A 25948-nucleotide genomic window follows, 5' to 3' on the forward strand; every position below is an offset into this window, starting at 1 on the left:
GTTAGGATCGGGAAGCTAGGATGTGTGGCGACGCTAAGGATCGGGTCCGAGAGTCTTACGATGTATCGGCTCAGGGTTAGGAACGATCCAGGAATTGGACGATTCGAGGGTCAAGGCCAATGCCCGCGTACAAATAATCTAGTCCCGGGTTATGGTTAATGGTTACAGACTAGTCGAGGGTAAGGGCCTAGGGGTGAACGCGATTTTATTGAAATTTAGTTGAGCAGGAGAAAAATGGGTTTTTGGACCCTAACCAAGGAGAATCTCGCGAAGCCACTAGGCTCTTTGCATAGATCGGCTTCTCTTACCCCAAATTCAAATATGGTACTTTCCGGGGGGCCTTATAGGCGCCTGGGAATTCGCAAATCAAGGAGGCCAAGCCAGGGTTGCGGCGTGCCTACACCGGTGGTGGCGTCGCCTACGCCGGGCGGCCAGGAATGCAGCGTGCCCACGCCGGTAGCGGCGTTCCCTACTCCGGTGATCCAGAGGGGCGGCTTACCCATGCCGAGGGCGGCGTTGCCTACACCGGTCAGCCAGAGGGCCGGCGTGCTTACGCCGGCAGCGGCGTAGCCTACGCTGGACCCGAAAATTATGCCTCCCCCTCCCTTTCAAATGTACACGAGTGTGGCCCACTTCACTTACAAATAAAGGCTCAGAGGCCCTAATTCTCCCCATCTCCCTTCCTTCCTTTGCTCCTAAAGCCCTTGGAAACCCTCTCCCTTCTATTTTCCTCAACCCATCTCTCTTTCCCTCAAACCCATCTCACTCCATCTTCTCCAAAACCCCACCTCTTCAAACCCATCTTTTCCTCCTTCACATTTTCCATCTTCAAATCATTTCTCACTCCCATTCCAATAAACCCGTCTCAAATCTCAATCTCTATTCAAACCCCATATCCTTAACTCACCTTCTATTTCATCTTACACAACCTCATCTCAAACCCATTCCCAAATTTCATTTTCCAAACCCATTCTCAAGTCCATCCACAAACCCAACATCAAAACTACCCGCTCCAACTAACTCTCATTTTTTTCTCATATCCAACTCAAACCCATTTTCTTAAACTCATCCAAATCCCTTCCCAAACCCCATATCTTCAACTCATCTCCTAGATCCATTATCAAGGCCATTCCCAAGATCATTCCTCCAACCACATTCCATCATAGTCGAGGGAAATGGCGTTCTTAGCAACTATCATCTCTTTCTTCTCCATTAAGGTGATTTTTTCCCTCATGGGGAAGAAGAGACCGACCCTCGCCAAGCCAGGACCGAGCCGAGAAAGGCGAAACAAGCAAAGGGCCGATCCAAAGGAGTAGATGGTTTCGGAAGTACAAGCCAAGCGCAAAAACGACTCTCAAGGAGCTTCCGCAATCCGAACCTCCCAACCACCAGTTAAAGATAAGGGAAATTTCCTAGTGCTCCATGTCACCTTCGAAGCCTCCGTGACGGAGAGTATGTTCGATGACTTCCCCATAATTGGCCGCCTTGTGGACAAGGATTGGGGTCCAATATTTTACGAGAATTACCAGGCGGATGTTCGGCGAGTTAGGGTTTTTTACATGCGGATTGGAAACCCTGAATTCAAGCCACTGGGCTTTGATCTGCTAGTGGAAGGTAAGAGGTTCCCAATTAGGGTGGAGGTTATTGCCAACGTACTCGGAGTGCCTCAGGGCGTGGTACAGGTTAATGAGAGAAACTTGGAATCGAGTCAGGCGCATGATGAGCGAACTCGCTTTTTGTGTGGGCGGGTTGCCTAATGGAATCGAGGTGAGCAAGGGCAAGGCCTGAACTCATCCAACTTGATCTCGGGGTACCGGGTCCTTCACCGCATTTGCACCCATAATGTGTACCCGAGAGTAAGAAACCGCAATGAATGCTCCTGTTATATGGTAGAGTTTCTATATCAGGTGGGGCAGGGTGCGGATGTGTGCCTTCCTAGCGTGATACTTCACCAGATTGTGCATGTTGCAAGGTCGAAGCGGAAGGATGTATGCCTTCCATTTGGCCGCTTAGTCTGTCAGCTGGCCCAGCGGTACGGAGTGGGCGGATCTGATGGAAATCCTGTGCGGACAGAGCTGTTGGGTGTTGATACGTTGAACAAGATGAAAGTAGGCCCCAAGCAATGACAGGCCCACATCAATCAATACGGGGATCTGGTCGAAGATGAAGAGGATAGCGATGGAAGCGACGATGATGAAAATGAAGATGAAGCAGAAGAGGTGGAAAGGGCTGACGAGATCGAAGAAGTCAGAGAGTCGCTTACCATCTCATATATATGTGAGCGCTTTAATGCACTTAGGTCAGAGATAGCAGAGATTAAGGAGACCCAAACAAGGAACCAGGCGAAGCAGGAGAAATGGAACAAGAAGATGTACCAGGCCATAAAGGCCCTGATCTGCTGCAATAAAGGAGAAGAAGTACCCCCACTTTCACCCGACTTAGACGAATAGTGTCACGACCTTGCGGATAGCTAGTAGTTGCTTTAAGCCAATTAGACCTAATCTCCTGTACTGGACGTTAGTTAGGACCTTTGTTTATCTAGATTGTATTTTCCTTTCTATCTAGCATGTTTACTGATGCTTGTAATCTGTGCGGTAACATGTAACTGGCCATACCAATGGCATTTTGAAATCAATGTGAATGTATGGATTGCCTTGCAAAATTTCTTGTCACCATGAGAATGCTTGTATGTGTGGGTGCGTATGTGTAAGACCCGTGTCCCAGTTCGTACCGTTCCGTTAGCTTCCGCGATCCTTCCGGTCGAATTCCGGCAACCTTCGCACCATAACCGACGTTTGCCCGCGATCCTAAGCTAGGTCCCGCACACCGACGTCGGCTCGATCCGAAACCTATATCTTGGCGACCACGCCGTCGCCACAGTTCCAACGCCGTGACTTGCGCACGGAACCGATACCCAAGCTAGGAGATGTCCATCTGCGTTTATTCTGAAGAAACGTCGCACGTTGCGAATCTCGAGGGAATCTCTACGATATGTCCCATCGATTAATGTCAAGTACAAGCCTTACCTCAAGTACATCAACCCATCCCTACTTTTTCAAAAGTCCACTCTCTTTCCACCTCACCATTCCTCTTTTTCTCATTTTCAACCACAACCATCTCTCTTTCCCATAAATTTCAAACTAAGCCATACCTCTCATCATCCTTTTCTTACAACCACCACTCCACCCATCCCTTCATCCATTATTTCTATCTCTCCCTCTCATTCTCTAGCAATTTTTTAAAATCTCATGAGAGCTCCAATATCCAAGCTCTCTCCCAAATAACAAGTGTGGCCCACCCTCTCACCTTTCATCCACACCATCAATCCTCCATCAACCTCCATCAAAAGGCAAGCTAAGGAGCATTGGAGTCTAAGGGACCAAGCAGAAGGAAGATAAGATGGGTGATTTACCGTTGTTTCCAATTTTAAGGGCCACTTGTTGTGGGACCTACTTGATGTATGTGTTGTATCAATGGAGGGCCCATCATAGCGAGGTCCCTCCTCTCTATCACCATATATCTTTCTTTCTCTCTCTTTCTTTCCTCTCCCTAGAATGAAGTGGGCCCCACCAAATCATGTTAAATCCACCCCATTCATCAATGGTGTGGCCCACCACATCTTAGGCGAAATCCATCGTCCATTTTGGGATGGTGGAAAGTTCCACATGTTATATAGTATATTATATTTATTTTTATATTAATAATATATATATATATTTATACATGGTGGTGGGCCATGTACATGTGGGACCCACCATGGTGCATGTGTTGTAGCAACACCCTGGACGCTGGACGTGTAACCGTAGGCTAACATGGAGTGTGTACACTAACGTGGGTGTGTACTTGCAAAAAAAAAAAAAAAGAAGCGATGGGCCACTTATGCAGGCCCCACCTTGATGTATGTAATCAATCTAAGCCGTCCATCCCCTTCCACAGATCATTTTAGGCGTTGAACCGAAAAATGATCTCAATCTGAGCTTGGCCATAGCATAGCGAACAAGTTCTCTACCATTGATATACACCCTAACATTGTTGTATATCAAAAACCCATTTAATATTAGTCTTGATAGGTCTGTATCAAGCCACAGGGACCCATGGCTGGAGTGGATCTTGCTGATGCGGGCCCCACCTGTGAAAAACCACGGGAAAATAAATTTTTCAAAAAAAATAATAATAATAAAGCAAGCAGGCGTTGACGCTGCTGCTGCTACAGACGCAGGCAGCGCCTGCGCCTGACGGACGAGCGGGCGGGCTGGCCATCACGGCCCCCGCTGTGGGCCCCACCGTGATGCGTTTCGGCCGTCAACACCATGCATTTGATGGGTCCCCTCGGACCCTGTGACCACCCCAAAGATCAACTGTATACGGAACTTCGGTGAGCCACACCATTTAAAATCATGTGAAGACATGCTTAAACATATAAAGTTAGTTGGTGGGGCCTACCTGAAATTTGGATGCAGTTGAAACTTGGTCTGAACGGTCAGCCAAGTGAGACACGCATAATGGGCGGGCTGGATCTGTGGACCACATCACGATGGGCCCCAGGTTCGAGTGGCCTCATCAACAGTCCCTGGTCCACGTGACCTTGCAAACAGATTGGATGACGGATAAATATCACGGTGGGCCCTACCTTGGTCCCCGTGACCTTATGAACAGTTAGATGGCAAATAAGCAGTGGGCCCCAGTCCAGTGGGCCCTCCTCTGGTCCACATGACCTTTTGAACAGTTGGTTGAAAAATAAACATTATGTTGGGTCCTAGGTTGCTTGGAAAATAAACATTACTATGGGCCCCGGTCTGAATGACCTTATCAATGGATTGGATGGGAAATAAACATTATGGTAGGCCCCACATGGGACCCACTTATGTATGTATTGTAAACCATACCCTCCATTAGAGTGGGCTTCATCATGATGCATGTGTTTCATCCAATTGTCCAACCATTTTGGAGATAATTTAAGGCCCATTGTTGAGGCCCACCTTGATTTGTATAGGGCCCATATTATGAGGCCTGTTGTGAAGTATGATGCGGGCCCCACCTTGGTGACATCACTTCAGTAGCGAGTCTCACTACTCGACCTGTCAGTATCTAATCCGCATCCTTGCATGGCCCCACTTGACTCTGACATGTGTCTCATTCAAATCTTGCCACGTCAGGGCAGCCACACATAATTGTGCCTTAGAAACTGATAGACAGAGTGGATTTGTCATGGACATTCTCTAGGAAATTTGTGCCATAGGTATATTCACTTAGATTTACATGGATTGCCATTTATAGTTTTAAAAAATATACTATCAAAGTGGACAATATAATAGTGCGGCCCAAAAGATTTGTGGCAAAGATTAAAGGGCAATAGGCAGGTGAGGAAAGAGTTGCTTCCAAATATTTCAATCTCCAATTTGGGTTGACCAAGCAACAGTGATCAAGTCACTCTTTCACTAGGGCTTGACCACCATGACCTAATGAAAACAAGGCTAAATGAGACAATATTAGAGACATTCTATCATGGGTTTTATGTAGCTCCATTGTGATGGACCACTAATTTTTCACTAGGGTGAACTATATTAAGGAGACTATTATATTAGCTACACAGCTAGAGGTTCCATCTTAAAAGAATTTATAATGTGTTGGACTTTATTATATCATTCAAAATATACAATCCTAATATATGAAAAGCTCTTGTAATACTTTATAAATAAACGAATTCCACAATGAAACTGTATGAGGAATGAGAGTTTCTTTTTCACACAAATACCTTGAGTTCTCTTAAGTTTTTCATGGTATCAAAGCTGTACGTTCATCTACTATCTCAGATCTCCATCATTAATCACCACCACAACCCTATTTAAGAAAATCCACCCGATCTACCATTGCGAACCCTGGACCACCATCAACATCTTGTGGAGTGAGAGTTTCTTTTTCACACAGATACCTTACATTCTCCTAAATTTTTTAAACTAGAGAGTTGAAGTCACTGGTTAAGCAACATGGACGACTGATCTTGGACTTGGGCAAGCTCATGCCAAAGACTCAAGTGACTCGGAGGGTTTGGATTTGCATAGACCACCAATTAACCATTGATCTTGATCATTAACAATGATCACTAAATGCACAACTTGGATTTTTTTTATTTTTTTTTGGGGGGGCGGGGTTGGTGTTTAGCTTGTTAGTACACACCCCACCAGGTAATGATACCAAGACCTCAATGTTGAAATAGAGGATGATCGGCCCAGACTCCTACGGGAAGCGGCAGTGGGGAATTTTTCATAACGGATGAAAGCCTGACAGAGCAATGCCACCTGGAGGTAGAAGGCTCATGGGTCATGAACTTCTTTTCCTAGAGAAGAAGCAATGACAGTATATGAGGGATAAGCATCGGCTAACTCTGTGCCAGCAGCTGCGGTAAGACAGCTGATGCAGCTTCTAAATCTCAGTTATTTGAATCTCCCACTCTAGATATTATTTCTCGACGTTCCTAATATGAGCCTCTTCAAACGGGACTTATTGCTAATGCTTCGATGATCCCTATAGGGCGCAGGAGGTTATCTCCAATCATTCCACCACTTGAACTATGGATCGGTATGTAAATGTGCAACTTGGATTGACACATGAGTGACTTTGACCTTAGTGTAGATGGTTGGTATTACTCTGGCCGTGCATGATGCTTCATATTCAGGCGTCACTAAAAAATTGTAATTAAACATGGTATGCATAATCTCCAATTAAACCAACTAAATTGCAAAACCCGGTCTATCAGTCAGTCTTAAAATCATATTAGATAGGACTGTAGAAGTTACACTAATAAGGCTTGGAGGAGGGCACCAGCATCAATTGCAAGAATACTTCTAGTAGGATAGGACCTGACAATGATTTCTAATAGAGACTATTGCATGTTTTTTTAAAAAAACTTTTAACTGTCCAATAAATGCCGGCCCATCTGATAATAAAATAATCAAGAAAGTGTAATTTTTTGTTCAAGATAACATTTAAAATGGAACCCATTGGATACAGTTTATTTGAATTAATTATCTGCCACATGCAATTTCTAAGAATTTCGAAGTTCCTGCGTATCAACCATCATTCACTTTCCTCTGATAAATTATCAAAGTTTTTTTTTTTTTTTCTTGTTTAGATCATGCTCCATCTATAGTTGGGTCAGTGATTTAGAAGTCTGGATTGCTGTACAGCTATCCCCTGTCTACATTTGAATAGTCAAAACCATTTTCCAAATGGTGCATAACCAGGATAGGAGTCTAGCCTACCCCCCATCTCTCTCTCTCTCTCTCTCTCTCTCTCTCTCTCTCTCTCTCTCTCTCTCTCATGTGTGCAGCACATCCAACCCGTCCATTGTGTGTGCCTCCTCAGATCCTCCATTTTCTCCAAAAATCAGTTCGATATAATACTCAGGTGGGCCACACCATGTAAAATCATGCCTATAAACTCTAAAATCACATGTAGCTTGGCTCACCTAGGTTTCAAGATGCCTACTTTAGGTGTGGTCATTCATCCTCATTGGACGCATCTTCTAAATTGACTAAATTGACATATATATATATATATATATATATATATATATAACGTGGGCCCCAACTCTTTCCAGTGGTGTGGTCAACCTGAGTTTTGGGTCAGCCTGATTTTTGGATGACAAGGAGAACATTATAGGTTGCAAATCATGGATGGATTGGATGTCATGAAATCATCAAGGCGGGAGCCACATATCACTTTGTAGGTTAAGCTTTTCTTACTAAGCTTTGCAGTGGATCCGGCCTCTACATTAGAGTAGAAGGTTTTTCTTTTTTTCTTTACACATGCACTCAACCCCACACCCACACCTGTATATGAATTGTTGTATTTTGTTTTAAAATAATATTAAAATTTGATTTTCAAATTTTTGGTTTCCCAGTACTTTTGGAATTATTGGTATTTTTGAGTTGTGGGTTTTTGTCCCACATCGGATTTAACAAAGAAATCCTTTTGTATATAAGATAGGCTTTTTGCCTTAGGCTTAAGCCTCTTTCAGGGGGCATGTGAATTTGGTCTGGTCGGGGGGCTATGCCAATAGCTCTAATATATGTCATTGACCACACGCGCGCGCGCGTGAGTGTGTGTGTGTGTGTATGGATACTCACGAGACTTTATTTGCGAGAGTATACTCGCACTTACGCCTTTTCGTTTTAAACAAGAGATAATTCTGGTTGGTCGCACCTATTGGGTTTAAACCCAACAGACCTAACCCTTTGTAAAAGGTGCTTATGCATCACTTCGGAGTCTATATAAAAACTTTTGATTTATTTTTGAAAATACGAAAATCCTTCTATTTTATAAAACTCTCTCTGATATTCTGGTTTAAGAATTTTACTGAGTTCATCGCTGAGTCAACTCAGCACTTTCGAATTAAACTGCAAGTGGTTCGAGCCCGTGTATAGTGAGTACACCGCTGGGACCGGGTCATAGTCGTTATATTCTGGAGGTCGATTGCTCAGGAAACCTGTTGCACTTGGGACGCTGTCCAAGGGGAACAAATTCGATTTCAAGCCGAGTGACTCAGTCACGCCTCAACTCAATTCAATAAGACCTCTTTCTCAAAAAAATTATTTTCTTTTTTGGTTCTTGATTTTAATAGTCTATTTAATTCAACCAAATATTCCAACAATCTTGAAATCGAATTGTTGAATTACATAGACTATGGCAACAGTAACAGTAAATGGTTCTGCTGAGTTAGCCAAAATCGAACCGTTCACTGGACAATGCTTTAAACGGTGGAAATAGAAACTGATGTTCGCACTGACCACCCTTAGGGCCCGTTTGGCCGGGTGGATTGAAAGGGATTGAATGGTATTAGGGTGGATGGCATGGATTTCGAGGTAATGATGGTGTTGTCGGTGGATTGTCTTGAGATACATGGGATTGCTACTACCCTGGATTGCTATATCTAGTCTGTTTGGCACGCCTGGCCAATCCTGGGATTAAACCTTCCCATCCCGTTGAATCCCTCGAACCAAACACGTCTCAGGCAAATTTGTATGGATTAAGGTGGATTGGATGGGATTTAAAGGTAATGATGTTGTTGTCAGTGGATTATCTCAAGACCCATGGGATTGGGATCAGATCACCGACTCTGTTTGGCACGCTCGGCCAATCCTGGGATTTAACTTTCAATCCCTTCCAATACCCTCCAATACCTTTCAATTCGACCGGCCAAACGGGCTCTTAAAGTTTCATACATTTTATTTGAATCATTTACTATAGATCCTGCAAATCAAACTGAAGTAACAGATGAAAATAATTGTAAAAACTATATTCTAAACTCTTTATCCAATGAACTATATGATGTGTATGCTTCTTATGTGTCTGCTAAAGACATATGGACTGCTTTGGAAAATTAATACATATTGGAAGATGTATGCGCTAAGAAACATGCAATCGCTAATTTCCTTCATTATGAAATGACAGACGATAAACTTGTCACAAATCAGATTCATAAATCAGAAGTGCTAATAGAAAAGCTACCACCCTCCTAGAAAGAATATAAGAATAGAATGAAACATAAAAAAAACGATGTTTCTTTGAAAACCACTATCGTACACATACGAATAGAGGAAGCCAATAGAACCAGGGACCAAAAAAAATGGAAATGAGATAAATTCAAAGGCGAATCTTGTGGAATCAAGTCGGAAAAATAATAAGAAAGATGGCAAATGTTATAACTGTGACAAACCTGGACATTACGCAAATGAATGCAGGCTCAAAAAGAAGAATGCAAACAATCAATTCAAGAAAAAAGGGAAATTGCTACAATTGTGGAAAGCCTGGGCATCATGTTAAAACCTGCATACTTAAGAAAAACAAAGATAAGCCGCAGGCTAATCTTACATAAACAGGCAATGAGTCTGACATGGTAGTACCTGTGGTGTCAGAAGTCTTTCTTGTAAACAATTTGGAGTGAGTACTAGACACTGGTGTAACTAGGCACGTATGCAAGGATCGTAGCATGTTTACCTCCTAACAAGTATCAGGAGATAATGAACAGGTGTTCATGGGTAAGACTAGAACATCTCCAGTTGTAGGGAAAGGAAAAGTACTTTTGAAACTCACTTCTAGAAAAACTCTATTGTTGAATGATGTCCTAAATGTGCCCGACATTAAAAGAAACTTGGTCTCTGGTTCGCTCCTCAATATGGCTGGTGTCAAGTTAGTATTTGATTCAAATAAACTTGTAATGACTAAGAATGGAACTTTTGTTGGTAAAGGATACTGTAGCAATGATTTATTCATTGTAAATGTATCCAATGATAATAATAAGAAGACATCCAGTTCTGTTTATATCGTCGAACCTTTTTATCTATAGTATAGTAAATTAGGTTATGTGAATGTAGTATCTTTAAAGAAAATGAAAAGATTAGGTTTATTACCTAATATATCTGAAGAATTCAAAAAATGTGAAACATGTGTAGAATCAAAATTCATTAAAAAAAAACCCTTTAAACGAATAGAAAAATCATATGTTCTATTAGAGTTAATACACTGTGACTTAGGTGATTTTAGAAATCACATGTTTAGAGGTGGAAAAAGATATTACATAACTTTTGTAGATGACTATTTTAGGTTCATTAGTGTGTATCTGTTAAGGAATAAAAATGAAGCTTTAGATGTTTTTTCTAAATATAAAATTGAAGTTAAAAATCAGTTAAATATAAAAATTAAAAAACTTAGAACAGATAGAGAATGAGAATATGAATCTTCTCAATTTAGAGAATTATGTGAAAAGAGTGGAATAGTTTATGAAACTACAGCTCCTTATACACCAAAACAAAACGGAATAGCAGAACGTAAGAATAAAACTCTAAAAGAGACGATGGACGTTATGTTAAATAGTTCAGGCTTACCCTCAAATATGTGAGGAGAAGCAATTCTGTCTATTTGTTACATCTTAAATAGAATTTCTTTTAAATCTTCTGAACAAACACCTTATGAACTTTAGAAGAATCATGTTCCTAGTTATAAATATATTAAAGTGTGGGGGTGTCTTGCTAAAGTAGGATTACCTGAAACTAAAAAAAGAAAATCAGGCCCTTAAATGACCGATTGTTTATTTATAAGTTACGCACAAAACAGTGCAGCCTACAAGTTTCTAGTTTTAAAAACTAAGGATAATATTTTAGATCCTAATACAATTATAAAAGTTAGGGATGCAGAGTTCTTTGAGAACGTATTCTCTATAAAATCTAAATCTATATGAATAAAGGAAATTAATGAATCAGATATCGCATCTACAAGTAAAAGTGCTTGCGGGCAGGTAGTAGAAGAGATACAACTAAGAAAAAGTACTAGGGTTAGAAGAGAAACTAACCTAGGAGAGAGTTTTCTCACCTTCTTAGTAGAAGATAATCCTGCAACTTATACAGAAGCAATTAACTCTTCAAATGCAACCTTTTAAAAGGAATCAATAAATGATGAGTTGGAATCTATAATATCTAATAACACTTGGGAACTTATAGATCTATTACCTAGAAACAAACCAATAAGCTGTAAATAGGTGTTTAGAAAGAAACTAAAACTAGATAGAACTATTGATAAGTTTAAGGCTAGATTGGTAGCATGAAGGAATAGATTACTTTGATACATATTCTCCTGTAACTAGAATTACAACTATTAGGGTCCTAATAGTAATAGCCTTCATATATAAACTGGTGGCACACCAGATGGACGTTAAGATAACTTTCCTAAATGGAGACTTAGAAGAAGAAATATATATGGAGTAACCTGAGGGTTATAAGATATCAGGAAAAGAAAATAAACTATGTAGACTAATTAAATCACTATATGGTTTAAAACAAGCTCCTAAACAATGGCATGAAAATTTTGATGGTGTTTTAAAATAAAATAATTATCATATAAATGATGTAGATAGATGTGTATATAGTAAAATTTCTGAAAATGATTATGTTATTATATACCTTTATGTTGATGACATGCTTATTTTTGGAACTAATATTAAATTAGTTAATGCAACTAAGAAATTCTTATCATCTAACTTTGACATGAAAGACTTAGGAGAGGCTAGTGTAATCTTGGGTATTGAAGTAACCAGGAAAGATGATGTTATTATATTATCACAATTTCATTACATTGAGAAGATATTGAGAAAGTTTAACCATTTTAACTGTTTACTTGTCAGTACTCCTTATGATTATTGTGTGACTCTTATGAAGAATACAGAAAACAGTGTGTCTCAATTGGAATATTGTAGAATAATTGGTAGCCTCATGTATCCAACAAACTGCACTAGACCAGACATAGCTTTTGCAGTAGGAAGGCTAAGTAGATATACACATAACCCTAGAAAAGAACATTGGAATGTCTTATCTAAGATTTTGAGATACCTAAAAGACGGTATGGCCTATGGTTTACATTATAATAGTTATCCCCCTTTATTAGAAGGATACAGTGATGCTAACTGGATCAATGATTCAGATAAGACAAAATTCACTAGTGGATATATCTTCACTTTGGGTGGAAGAGCAGTCTCTTAGAAGTCTACCAAGCAGACATGTATTACTCGGTCGACTATAGAATCCGAGTTTATTGTCTTAGAAAAGGCAGGATCAGAAGTCGAGTGGCTTAGAAATCTCTTAGCTGATATACCATTATGGCCAAAGCCTGTATCGGTCGTGTCTATTCATTGTGACTGTTAAGCAGCTATAGCAAAAGCAGAGAATAAAATATATTATAGAAATATCAGGCATATTAGACTCAGACACAACATAATGAAACACATGTTACTATCTAAAAAGTTAATCAATGATACATCGAAGGGAATGAGGTTGAGCCTAATATATGAGCTGCCAGTGTCGGCAACCCAACCTATACAAGTGGAGATCGCATGAGATAGGTTCAATGGATAAATAACAAGACATGAGGTAAACAATTGTACTGAGTTATATGAGCCCCTTTTATGGTGTACAGTGCGAGCAACAATGCAGAAGGATGAGTTTTTAGAACTCTTAATGGATCCATAACTATATATTTGGTGATGTATACAGCTGCTGCATACACTTGATGGAATTCACCTAATGGGTGTGGAGGTGGAGGCCGCTTCCTATGAGAATTTAGGTGAATTTTCTATAACACTCATGAAATCTAGATAATGGTGTATGGTTGAAACACACCAAACTGCAGAATCACTTGCAGAGGAAGAGTTGTGTGAGTAGCATGTACTTATGATCTACACTATCTCTATCTCTCTCTCTTTCTCTTTTCTCACACCAATTCCAAGCAACCCATAAGCCTCACACGTCCACATTTTTCCAAGGAGAGAAAAAGAGAAGTGAGTAGTGTGGCCCACTTTCCATCCCAAAATCTTCCATCTTAGCCCTTGAATCTTCATCTCCCACCATCAAAATGAAGCACAAGGAGGTCGGCTTTCCATCGGACCAAGAAGATCGGACGGTGGGTGCCTTATAGGATAGGTTTTTCATGTTTTGATGATGGACCAAGTGAGGCCTACCGATCAATGGTATGGATCTCACTTGGGACCTTAAGATGTGGTCGATGGCCCACCTTGATCTTCATGATCATTCCGTGATGGGGCCATTCTCTATGAACCCCATCATGATGTTTATTTTCTAGCTTGTAAAGGGTCATCTAGACCTTTCATTTTGGTGGAGAAGGGATCTCCACCGTTGATCCTTGATTTGGTGGGCCCACATGCAATGGGACCCACTCGATGTATGATTGCTTGTAAGGGAGGGCTCATAGTGGCGGAGCCCTCCATCATGCGTGTCCCATTTCTCTCTCTATCTCTCTCTCTCCCTCTCTTTTATTTATTTATTTATTTATCTTTGTGTGTGATGGGGTGGCCATGTGACCCACTTGGATGGGCCCCACCTTAATGTATGTTTTATCCTTACCATTCATCCATTTGGTGGCCCACAGGAGCAAGGCCCACCTTGTGCATGCACTATGCATAGGCCGTCCCTGTCCAGGGACGTCCCTAGACTGAAATGAAAACACAAATATTGCTTGGTTCACAAGCTTTTGGGGTGGGTTACTGGTCTATGCCCCACCTTGATGTATGTGGTCAATCCACGCCGTCCATTCCATGCCTTAAATCATTTCAGGCGTTGAGCTGAAAAATGGGCTCAATCCGATGTCCTGGCGGGCCTTAGCATAACAAACGGTATTTTCTACCGTTGAATTCCGCCCTGATGTTTTTGTACCCCAAACCATATCCAATATTGGACTTGATGGACTTGTCACAGGATACAGAGTCCAATGGCTGGGGTGGATTTTGTTGATGCGGGCCCTACCGCCGAAAAACCACACAAAAATGTGATTTTCAAAAAAAATAAATATATATATAAGGGCAGCAGCTTTCGCTGCTGCCGCTAGAGGCGGAGGCGCTGCCTACGCGTGTAGGCGGGCGTCCGTGCAAGGACCCACGGCCCCTCCTGTGGGCCCCACCATGATGTATATGTTGTATCCACGCCGTCCATGAGGTGGACCACCCCTTGAGGTGGGTCCCCTCCAAAATTCATTGATCCAAAAACTCTTGTGGCCCACACCACGAGAAACAATGGTGATTGAACTCTACCATTGAAACGAAGTTTCGGATCAAGCTGAAATTCATTTTTTTCCTCTTATTCCAGGCCCGTGCGACCTTGTGAACGGGTTGGATGGAAGATAAACGTTATGGTGGGCCCCACATGGGACCCACAGAGATGTATGTGTGCTGCCCACCGTCCAGACGGACGGTGGGGCCTACCTTGCTGTATGTGTTCGTCCGCACCGTCCACCCTGGACGGTGGGACCCCCTGCTGTGCGCGTGTGTGCGCGCGCGTGTGTGTGCGTGTGGTGTGTGTGTATATATATATATATCATAATATATATATATATATATATATAAATATATATATATATATATATATATTATATTATATATGTTATATTGTATATATTATATATTATATTATATAATATATATTTGTTGGTGGGCCTTAGGGATTTTAATGGTGGAAATCATCATCACCACTTGTATTTTGGTGTGGCCCACCTTGGTATACATGTAAGGCCCATGTGATGGGGCCCATTCAATGTATTTGAGGCCCATGTTACAAGGCCCATTGTGATGCATTCAAAGGCCCATGGGTTATAGCCCATTGCAATGTACATAAGGCCCGTTGGTAAGGCCCATTAATGTGGCTCAATTGATGAATGTAAAGCCCATGTGATTAGGCCCATTCTGATATATTCTAAGGCACATGGGTTATAGCCCATTGCAATGTACATAAGGCCCGTTGGTAAGGCCCATTAATGTGGCTCATTTGATGAATGTAAGGCCCATGTGATACAGCCCATTTGATGTACCTAAGGCCCATGGATCGAGGCCCAACGGGTTGTCCTTAGGGTCCATTGCAATGCATGATTTCTCCATGGTTTGTGGCAAGCTATGCCTTGGGAGCAATGTTGGTTTAACGTCCACATTGCAAGTATAATGTTGGTTAAATGTCCGCATTACGACTCTCCCTAGGGCCCATTGATAGGTCGTACTTGTGGTGTGTAGGCCTTCTAGGCCCATCTGCATTGTAGGGATAATTCATCACTTTATAACATGCTTAGTATAGCTCCATGATACATGCCCATACGCATCATATGTATGCTTAATATGAGGAATGTTTGATCATAGCATAAGCCGTTGGGCTGTGACATTTACGAGACTCCTTATGAGACGGAGTGCCCCCACATGAGTGCATGGTACGCACAGGATTACTGCATGATTTGATGATGTGACTCATGCATTCCGCATATATGTGACTTGATCACTGCACGCCCTAGTGACATCAGGGCCGTAGCCTCTACAGACACATCGTGGATGGTCGTATCGGGTACCGAAAATATTGGTTATAGCATTGTGGGCACTTAGGATGTCATTGGGTAAAAATCTCAGAACCTTTTTGGTACCGGGAGTTGCTCTAACGTCTAGATCGAGTGGATACACGAGCACCCGAGTGCCGAATACTAGTAGGCCGTATCTCCCACCGTGTCATGGTCGGTTGGAAAGGGGTGTGGCCTTATCCACCCGAGTGAAGGGGCTATAAGCTAAGTTGAGTTTGACCAGCTCGTAAATGAGTCCGCTATCGACGAGCCGGGTAGGTATTGGCAGACTACTGGTTAAGCGGATAGTGAGGTCTATTCCACTTGCTAGGCTATGCGGCTAGGGAGGCGGCAGTCAGTGTGGAGTGTACTAGACTCTGGTGATATCCCAGAGAGGAACTGTAGTGATATGTGTACTTGATGATTACTGGCATGCTTGTTTTGCATCTCGCATATGACATTTGGCTACATAGGCCTCGCATCGCATGGCCTTGGTATGGCCGATAGCATTCATGTCTTGCATCATATAGCGTTGGTACAGCTGATAGCATTCATGGACTTATCGCATATTTCTGCATTACTCTGATATTGTACACTTGGCGCTGGCCTTGCACACACACTTACAGTACCCTCTAAGCTTTTGTAAGCTTATGCACGACCGTTGCGTGCAGGTAGTGTTGGACAGCAGCAGCGCTGAGGCAGGAGTGCACATCAGTTTATTTTGAAGCTTTTGATCACCCTGTATTTCCCTTTCTGCATTGTACTTAAAAGTTTTCGATATAGTGGATATGTGGTGATGTTGTTTTGTGACTTGGTTATGCTTATGGTTATGCTCTATTACCAAAAAAAAATTCTACTGAAAATCCTCCTTGTAGGATCCCAGGATCGGAATCTGGCATGAGAGTGCCGGAATCCGAGAATGGGACACTACGGAGGCTGTCGGCACTAGATTCGGCGATCGAAAATTTTGTGAGCCCGTTTTCCGAGTTTGGGACATGACATGGCATAACAGATGGACATTAAGACGGCTTTCCTAAATAGAGACTTAGAAGACGAAATATATATGGAGTAACCTGAGGGTTATAAGATATCAGGTAAAGAAAATAAAGTATATAGACTAATTAAATCACTATATGGTTTAAAACAAGCTCCTAAACAATGGCATGAAAAATTTGATGGTGTTTTAAAATCAAATGGTTATCATATAAATGATGTAGATAGATATGTATATAGTAAAATTTCTGAAAATGATTATTTTATTATATACCTTTATGTTGATGACATGCTTATTTTTGGAACTAATATTAAATTAGTTAATGCAACTAAGAAATTTTTATCATCTAAGTTTGACATGAAAGACTTAGGAGAGGCTAGTGTAATCTTGGGTATTGAAGTAACCAGGAAAGATGATGTTATTATATTATCACAATCTCATTACATTGAGAAGATATTGAGAAAGTTTAACCATTTTGACTGTTTACCTGTCAGTATTCCTTATGATTATAGTGTGACTCTTGTGAAGAATACAGAAAATAGTGTGTCTCAATTGAAGTATTGTAGAATAATTGGTAGCCTCATGTATCTAACAAACTACACTAGACCAGACATAGCTTTTGTAGTAGGAAGGCTAAGTAGATATACACATAACCCTAGAAAAGAACATTGGAATGTCTTGTCTAGGATTTTGAAATACCTAAAAGGCGATATGGCCTATGGTTTACATTATAGTAGTTATCCCCCTGTATTGGAAAGATACAGTGATGCTAACTGGATCAGTAATTCAGATAAGACAAAATCCACTAGCGGATATATCTTCACTTTAAGTGGAGGAGCAGTCTCTTAGAAGTCTACCAAACAGACATATATCACTCGGTCGACTATAAAATCTGAGTTTATTGTCTTAAAAAAGGTTAGATCAGAAGCCGAGTGGCTTAGAAATCTGTTAGTTGATATACCATTGTGGTCAAAGCCTGTATCGGCCATGTCTATTCATTGTGACTGTCAAGCAGCTATAGCAAAAGCAAAGAATAAAATATATAATGGAAAGATCAGGCATATTAGCCTCAGACGCAACACAGTGAAACACATGTTACTATCTAAAAGGTTAGTCAATGTTACATCGAATGGAATGAGGCTGAGCCTAATATATGAGCTGCTAGTGTTGGCAACCCAACCTATACAAGTGGAGATCCCATGAGATAGGTTTAATGGGTAAACAACAAGACATGAGGTAAATAATTGCACTGAGTTATATGAGGCTCTTCTATGGTGTACAATGCGAGCAACAATGCAGAAGGATGAGTTTGTAGAACTCTTAATGGATCCATAACCATATATTTGGTGATGTATACAGTTGCTGCATACACTTGATGGAATTCACCTATATAGGTGTGGAGGTGGAGGCTGCTTCTTATGAGAATCTAGGCGAATTCTCTAGAGCACTCATGAAATTCAAGTAATAGTGTATAACCGAAACGCACCAAACCGTAGAATCACTTGCAGAGGAAGAGTTGTGTGAGTGGCATGTATTTGCGATTTACATTAAAAGGATTTAGGTTCAAGACTATAGTGTCACCTGATTCCTGTAGACCTGTCTTGCTTACTCTAATGTCGGTTCAAGTCTATAGTGACACTGGCACCATTGCACAACTATTACACTTTAATCCGAAAGAGTTTTATTTTAAAATATGCGGGGGATTGTTATATTTTGTTTTAAAATAATACTAAAATTTGATTTTTAAATTTTTGGTTTCCCTCCACTTTTGGAATTGTTGGTATTTTTGAGTTGTGGGTTTTTGTCCCACATTAGATTTGAGAAAGAAATCCTTTTATATATAAGATAGACTTTTTGCCTTGGGCTTGAGCCCCTTTCAGGGGGCATGTGAATTTGGTCCTGAGGGGGGGGGGGGGGAGGGGCACTATATCAATAGTTCTAATCTATGCCATTAACCACACGCGCGCGCCTTTTCAAGCCGAATCTGAGTCCGTGTCAGCATGTGCGTGCACAACACAACAGGATAGGCTGGGCTGGGCGCGGGCGCGGGTGCAGTGTGAGTATACTCGTGTGGGTGTGTATGTGTATGGATACTCACGGGACTTTATTTGCGAGAGTATACTCGCACTTGCGCCTTTTCGTTTTAAACAAGAGATATGCATCCATTCTGGTTGGTCGCACCTGTTGGGTTTAAACCCAACGGACTTAACCCTTTTTAAATGGTGCTTATGCACCACTTCGGAGTCTATATAAAGACTTCCGATTTATTTTTGAAAATACGAAAATCCTTCTATTTTATAAAACTCTCTCTGATATTCTGGTTTAAGAATTTTACTGAGTTCAGCACTAAGTCAACTCAGCACTTTCGAATTAAACTGCAAGTGGTTCGAGCCCGAATACAGTGAGTGCACCGCTGGGACCGGGTCATAGTCGTTATATCCTGGAAGTCGATTGCTTTGCAAACCTGTTGCACTTGGGACGCTGTCCAAGGAGAGCAAATTCGATTTCAAGCCGAGTGACTCAGTCACGCCTCAACTCAATTCAATAAGACCTCTTTCTCAAAAAATTTATTTTCTTTTTTGGTTCTTGATTTTAATAGTCTATTTAATTCAACCAAATATTCCAACAATCTTGAAATCGAATTGTTGAATTACATAGACTATGGCAACAGTAACAGTAAATGGTTCTGCTGAGTTAGCCAAAATCGAACCGTTCGCTGGACAATGCTTTAAACGGTGGAAACAGAAATTAATATTCGCACTGACCACCCTTAAAGTTTCATACATTTTATCTGAATCATTTACTATAGATCCAACAAATCAAACTGAAGTAACAAATGAAAATAATTGTAAAAACTATATTCTAAACTCTTTATCCAATGAACTATATGATGTGTATGCTTCTTATGTGTCTGCTAAAGACATATGAACTGCTTTGGAAAAGAAATACATATTAGAAGATATATGCGCTAAAAAACATGCAATCACTAATTTCCTTCATTATAAAATAACAGACGATAAACCTGTCACAAATCAGATTCATGATTTTCAAAATCTAGTTCACGAACTGTCAACTGAAAAAATTAAGTTGGATGAAGTGTTTCTATCAGGAGCGCTAATAGAAAAGCTACCACCCTCCTGGAAAGAATATAAGAATAGAATGAAACATAAAAAGAATGATGTTTCTTTGGAAACCATTATCGTACACATACGAATAGAGGAAGCCAATAGAATCAGGGATCAAAAAGAAAATGGAAATGAGATAGATTCAAAGGCGAATCTTGTGGAATCAAGTCGGGAAAACAATAAGAAAAAGGGCAAATGTTATAACTATAGCAAACCTGGACATTACGCCAATGAATGCAGGCTCAAAAAGAAGAATACAAACAATCAATTCAAGAAAAAGGAAAATTGCTACAACTGTGAAAAGCCTGGGCATCATGTTAAAACCTATAGGCCTAAGAAAAACAAAGATAAGCCGCAGGCTAATCTTACAGAAACAGGCAATGAGTCTGACATGGTAGTAGCTGTGGTGTCAGAAGTCTTTTTTGTAAACAACTTGGAGTGGGTACTATACACTGGTGCAACTAGGCACATGTACAAGGATCATAGCATGTTTACCTCCAAGTCGAGTCGTGTCGTGCCGAGCCAAGCTGAGTCCGAGTCCGAGTCCGTGTCCGTGTCCATGTCCTTATGCGTCTGTGCCTGCGCCTGCGCGACGCGACGCGACGAGACAGGATGGGCTTGGCTGAGCGTGTGTGCGCGTGCGCTGGTGCGGTGTGAGTATACTCGTGTGGGTGTGTATGTGTGTGTAGATACTCACGAAACTTTATTTGTGAGAGTGTACTCGCACTTATCCCTTTTTGTTTTAAACCAGAGAGATGCATCAGTTCCGGTTGGTCGCACATGTTAGGTTTAAACCCCACGAACCTAACCCTTTGTAAAGGATGCTTATGCACCACTTCAGAGTCTATATAAAGACTTCCGATTTATGTTTGAAAATACGAAAATCCTTTTTTTTTATAAAACTCTCTCTGATATTCTGATTTAAGAATTTTACTGAGTTCATCACTGAGTCAACTCAGCACTTTCAGATTAAACTGCAAGTGGTTCGAGCCCGTGTACAGTGAGTGCACCGCTAGGACCGAGTCACAGTCGTTATATCCTGAAAGTCAATTGCTCTGAAAACTGTTGCACTTGGGACGCTGTCCAATGAGAGCAAATTCGATTTCAAGCCGGGTGACTCAGTCATGCCTCGACTCAATTCAATAAGACCTCTTTCTCAAAAAATTTATTTTCTTTTTAGTTCTTGATTTTAATAGTTTATTTAATTCAACCAAACATTTCAACATGAAGCAAGTACAAGGTTTTGAATATCTGTTCCCATCCCAACTCTTTCCTGTGGTGTGATCAACCTGAGTTTTAGCTCATCCTGATTTTTGCATCCCAATGAGAACATTATAGGTCACAAAATGATGGACGGATTGGATGTCATGAAAACATCAAGGTGGGACCCACACATCACTTCATAGTTCAAGCGCATCTTACGAAGCTTTGCCGCGGATGAGGGAGTAGAGCCGAGTAGGGTAGGGACAGGACCGAGTCGTGCTGTACCCCACGTGCAAGGAGTGGTAGGGCATAGGCCCTGGGGGAGCAAGTTAGCACTGCTCGTGCTCAATTATCTTAATTTAATCTTATTTTTTAATTACATCACATCCCACTTGTATTAGTGAGGTCCTACCATTCATGTGCTCCCCTTTGTATTTTATTTTTTAAATAATATATTCCCTCCATCATCTACATTAGAATCTAGGACAAGTTCAACCCATTACACCTGGATAGTTGGATCATTGATTTGGACGGTCCATCTAGTGGACCCCATTAGACAATCATAACCATCTGAAACCTGGCCAGCATATGCTAATTCAAACATATATAAGCTATTTAATTACAAGTTGGCACACCAAAATCCTATTCACATTACTCATCATCCGTAGATCTACTGGGCCCCACTGTCAGTGGGTCACATCTCCATCGGTATAGCTACGGTCCGAGCAACAATGCACACCCAACGAGGAAATCTCCACCACACGCAGAGCTGTATAGTCACTGAGTGGAGCCTGGCACAGATGGTTCCGCTCGGCCGGTAGCTAATCCCATTTTGAATTAGGCTCAGCTCAGCCCTCGAGCATGTTCGGCTATCCCGGCTCGATTCCATCAGCAGTTCGGGCCAATTCGAGCCAAGTTCGAGCATTTGCAACATTTTCTAAAACACATACAAAGCATTTTCAATTTCTCAAAGAATGCAAAACAGTAACAACACTTTAGGAATATTTAATCAAATACTTGATGAAAAGCATCAAAATCAAGATATGAGGATAATTTTATAATGTAAATTTTTTTATTTTTTTATTTTTAGTGATTTATTTCACATCCATTCCTTTACCACCAACTAATCCCCATGGAGAATGTACACACCTGAAACAACACTTCGTTGAATCATTTCATCAAACATTCGGTGAGTAGCATCAATATCAAAATAACCGAGTCACTGAGCTGATTCGATCTGAGTCAATTCAAGTTGAGGTTTGATCCGAGTTGAGTCGAGCTCGGACCAACTCGAATTTGGCTCAAAAAATTTTCAAACTCCAAAAAACAGCTTGATTTAGTCCAAATCCAATTTCATGTCGAGATGAGTCGAGCTTTTTCACATTTCTTCAAACAATCGGTGAGTAGCATCAATATGAAAATAACCAAGTCACTGAGCTGATTCAATCTGAGTCAATTCGAGTTGAGGTTTGATCCGAGTTGAGTCGAGCTCGGAGCAACTCGAATTTGGCTCAAAAAATTTTCAAACTCCAAAAAACATCTTGATTTAGTCCAAATCCAATTTCATGCCGAGGTGAGTCAAGCTTTTTCACATTTCATCAAACATTCGGTGAGTAGCATCAATATCAAAATAACCGAGTCACTGAGCTGATTCGATCTGAGTCAATTCGAGTTGAGGTTTGATCCGAGTTGAGTCGAGCTCGGAGCAACTCGAATTTGGCTCAAAAAATTTTCAAACTCCAAAAAACAGCTCGATTTAGTCCAAATCTAATTTCAAGCCGAGGTGAGTCGAGCTTTTTCAAATCGAGTTGAGCAAGTTAACCGATCTAACTCGACTCGTTTACAGCTCTAACCGCACAGTGTTTATCCAAATTGGGTGAGAGTGAAATTGGATGGGCCCAGGCTGTCAAGGCCCAGCCATGAAATATGGACCAGGGTTCAAGCCAGGTCCTCTGGTGAAGTACTAAAGGCCCACAACATTTGTGGGATAGTTTCAAACCTCATATAACTCGACTGACTCGCCTGAGTTCTGAGTTGACTCGGTGTGAATTTTCGTTTTCTCAAGCTATGGGTTACAATGTCAGTCTGGTCAGCAGGTCTTTAGGTGGCCACAGGCTTAAGATTTCGTGGGCCAACGAGTCCGACACTCAGGCCCGGCTATTTGGATCCATAGCTGTGGGGCCCACCAAATGGTGGAATAAACGGAATTGGATTGGGTGGTGTGCTGACGTCACCGAGTTCTGTGGGGCCCAGCATGATGTATATGTTATATCCACACCGTCCATCCATTTTTCAAGATCATTTTAGAAAGTGGGACCAAGAATGAGGCAGATACAAAGATCGAGTGGACCACACTACAGAAACAAGTGTGGATTGAACACCTACCATTGAAAAGTTTTTGGGACCACAGAAGTTTTGAATCAAGCTGATATTTGTGTATTCCCTTCATCCAGGCCTGTGTGACCTTATGAACGGTTGTATGGAAAATAAACGTCGTGGTGAGCCCTAGAAAGATTTCAATGGTGGACATCATTGTTCCGACTGATTTCTGTGGTGTGGTCCACTTGATATTTGGATCTTCCTCATTTTTTGGAAAATATATTAAAATGATCTCTCAAAATAGATGGACAGTGTAGATCTAACACATACATCATGGTGGGGCTCACAGAACTTGGTGGCGTCAACACACAACCGAGGTCAGTGGTGTGTGGCACACCACGCAATCCGTTTCCGGAGTAAACCCACCATTCTCTCCCTGCACGATCTATGCGTCATCTAATTCGTCACTAGAAATGCTCACATCCAACCCGTTGGAAGATAAGCTACCGTCCACCAGCAGATAACTTTCAACATACCATGTGTGTGTGAAATCCAATCCATCCAACAGGTTGGCCCTACCAAGAGATTGTATAGTATAAAAAATCAACCCCCATCCGCTCATCAGACGGACCAAACTTATATATTCTAATCAGATAAATTATTTTCTATGGTGTGGCCCACATAATGAATGGATGGAGCTGATTTTTACTCAAACTGATTCTCCTGGTAGGAAGAACCCATCAGAAAGAGCGGATGTCATACAGACACGATATCTTATAAGTTAACAGTTGGATGGAACACTACTCATCGTCCAATGGTTTGGATGTGAGCATTTCTCAATTCCACTCCATTATTTGGCCCACCTTCATAGCACGTTCCATTTACTAAGAGATGTGCAAAAGCATGAGATTACTGCTTAGAATCGATAGTGCTATGATTCCTCTCTATTATTATTTTAAAACAAGACTAGTTGCGCGATGATGCTATTTTCCAACTAGCATATAATCACCAATTCATGGGCTCCATGCAAGATCCAGACCGTTCAAAACGTCAGCCCTATCATGATGATCACTTGGTTTTAAAATAATACCTATCAATCCATGATGTGGGACACAACATAGAAAACAATCATCAGACGTTGATATGATTTGCATATTTTATAAATTTTATTATTTATTAGTTATTAAAATATTGTGAGTACACATCATAAATGGGAAACCCTTTATAATGAAAAGAAAACAGGCTGTTGGGAATCAAGGCATGCGGTCTGCCTGTCTCCATTTGATTAAACCATGTCCTTGTTTTTATTAATACCTAATAATAGCTAATAACAACTTTTATTAGATGGATTAAAAAATTAGAAAAAAGGTAAAGGGCCATTGACATCATGACCATACATGCATTCTCCTTCTATCCATGTATGTGCTTGGTTCTAGTTGACCACCATTAATTTTTTGACATGGTATGGATATCCAGACCATTCAAATAGATGGGCTGTGGATGGATCATAAAGGGGCCTCAAATCTAATCAGTTGGACCATAGGTTATCGTTCGATCATGTTGTGATGCATCCAGATCTTCCAATAGGTTGGTCCTGTGATGGGGATTACTTTGTGCAAAAATCAACTTCATTCGCTCATCAGGATGGCCACACTGTAGAAAATAACTTATAGCCACTGAGAAATAATGAAATATAATTGTGGTCCACATGATGGGTAGATGTGGCTTTTTTTCCTTTTTTTTGTGAGGGTGATCATTGTGGCTGGGACAACCTATTGGACGGTTTGGATCTAGCACAGACATGACAGTTGGAAGTTATATAATGGATGGATGGAACTTCTTGTCCAACTGGTTGAACTTGAGGTCTTTCCATCTTTAAAATCATGCAGATCAAGTAATCTAAACCATCATATTGGTTGCTATCGGATGGTTTGAAGTAAAATTATTGTCAGTCGTCCAAATCCGAAGGACAAAATGAGATGGTTATTATCATTTTCTCAATTTAATTTTTCAAGCATGGTCCGTTCACACTTTGGTCAAATATTTGGACGGTCCAGATTGTCATAAAACTATGCCACGTGTATGATTGGAGAGTCACCACCATTTTCTAAATGGTGATAAACTATCATCCGAAGTGTCGCACTCCTGCCGTATTCGATCCTGTGGAATAGAGTGGTATGTGAGTTTCGCACCACTTAAAAAATTGTGGTGATTCATTTCCCTGACATTTGGCACTAACATACAGCTATCGGCACAATACAAGTGATGTATCTATTTTTGGAAGGAGCATATGTCTTATATCACACTTATCAAGCAATCCTAACCGTCCAATTAATGAATATCATACCGATGGTTAAATCCCATAGGTGGTGAAATCCCCCTGCGTGCGTGGGTGCATGGCGGGTGCGCATGTAAATAAATAAATAAACCGATG

This window comes from Magnolia sinica, chromosome 14 (assembly GCF_029962835.1).
Source record: "Magnolia sinica isolate HGM2019 chromosome 14, MsV1, whole genome shotgun sequence".
NCBI lineage: Eukaryota > Viridiplantae > Streptophyta > Magnoliopsida > Magnoliales > Magnoliaceae > Magnolia > Magnolia sinica.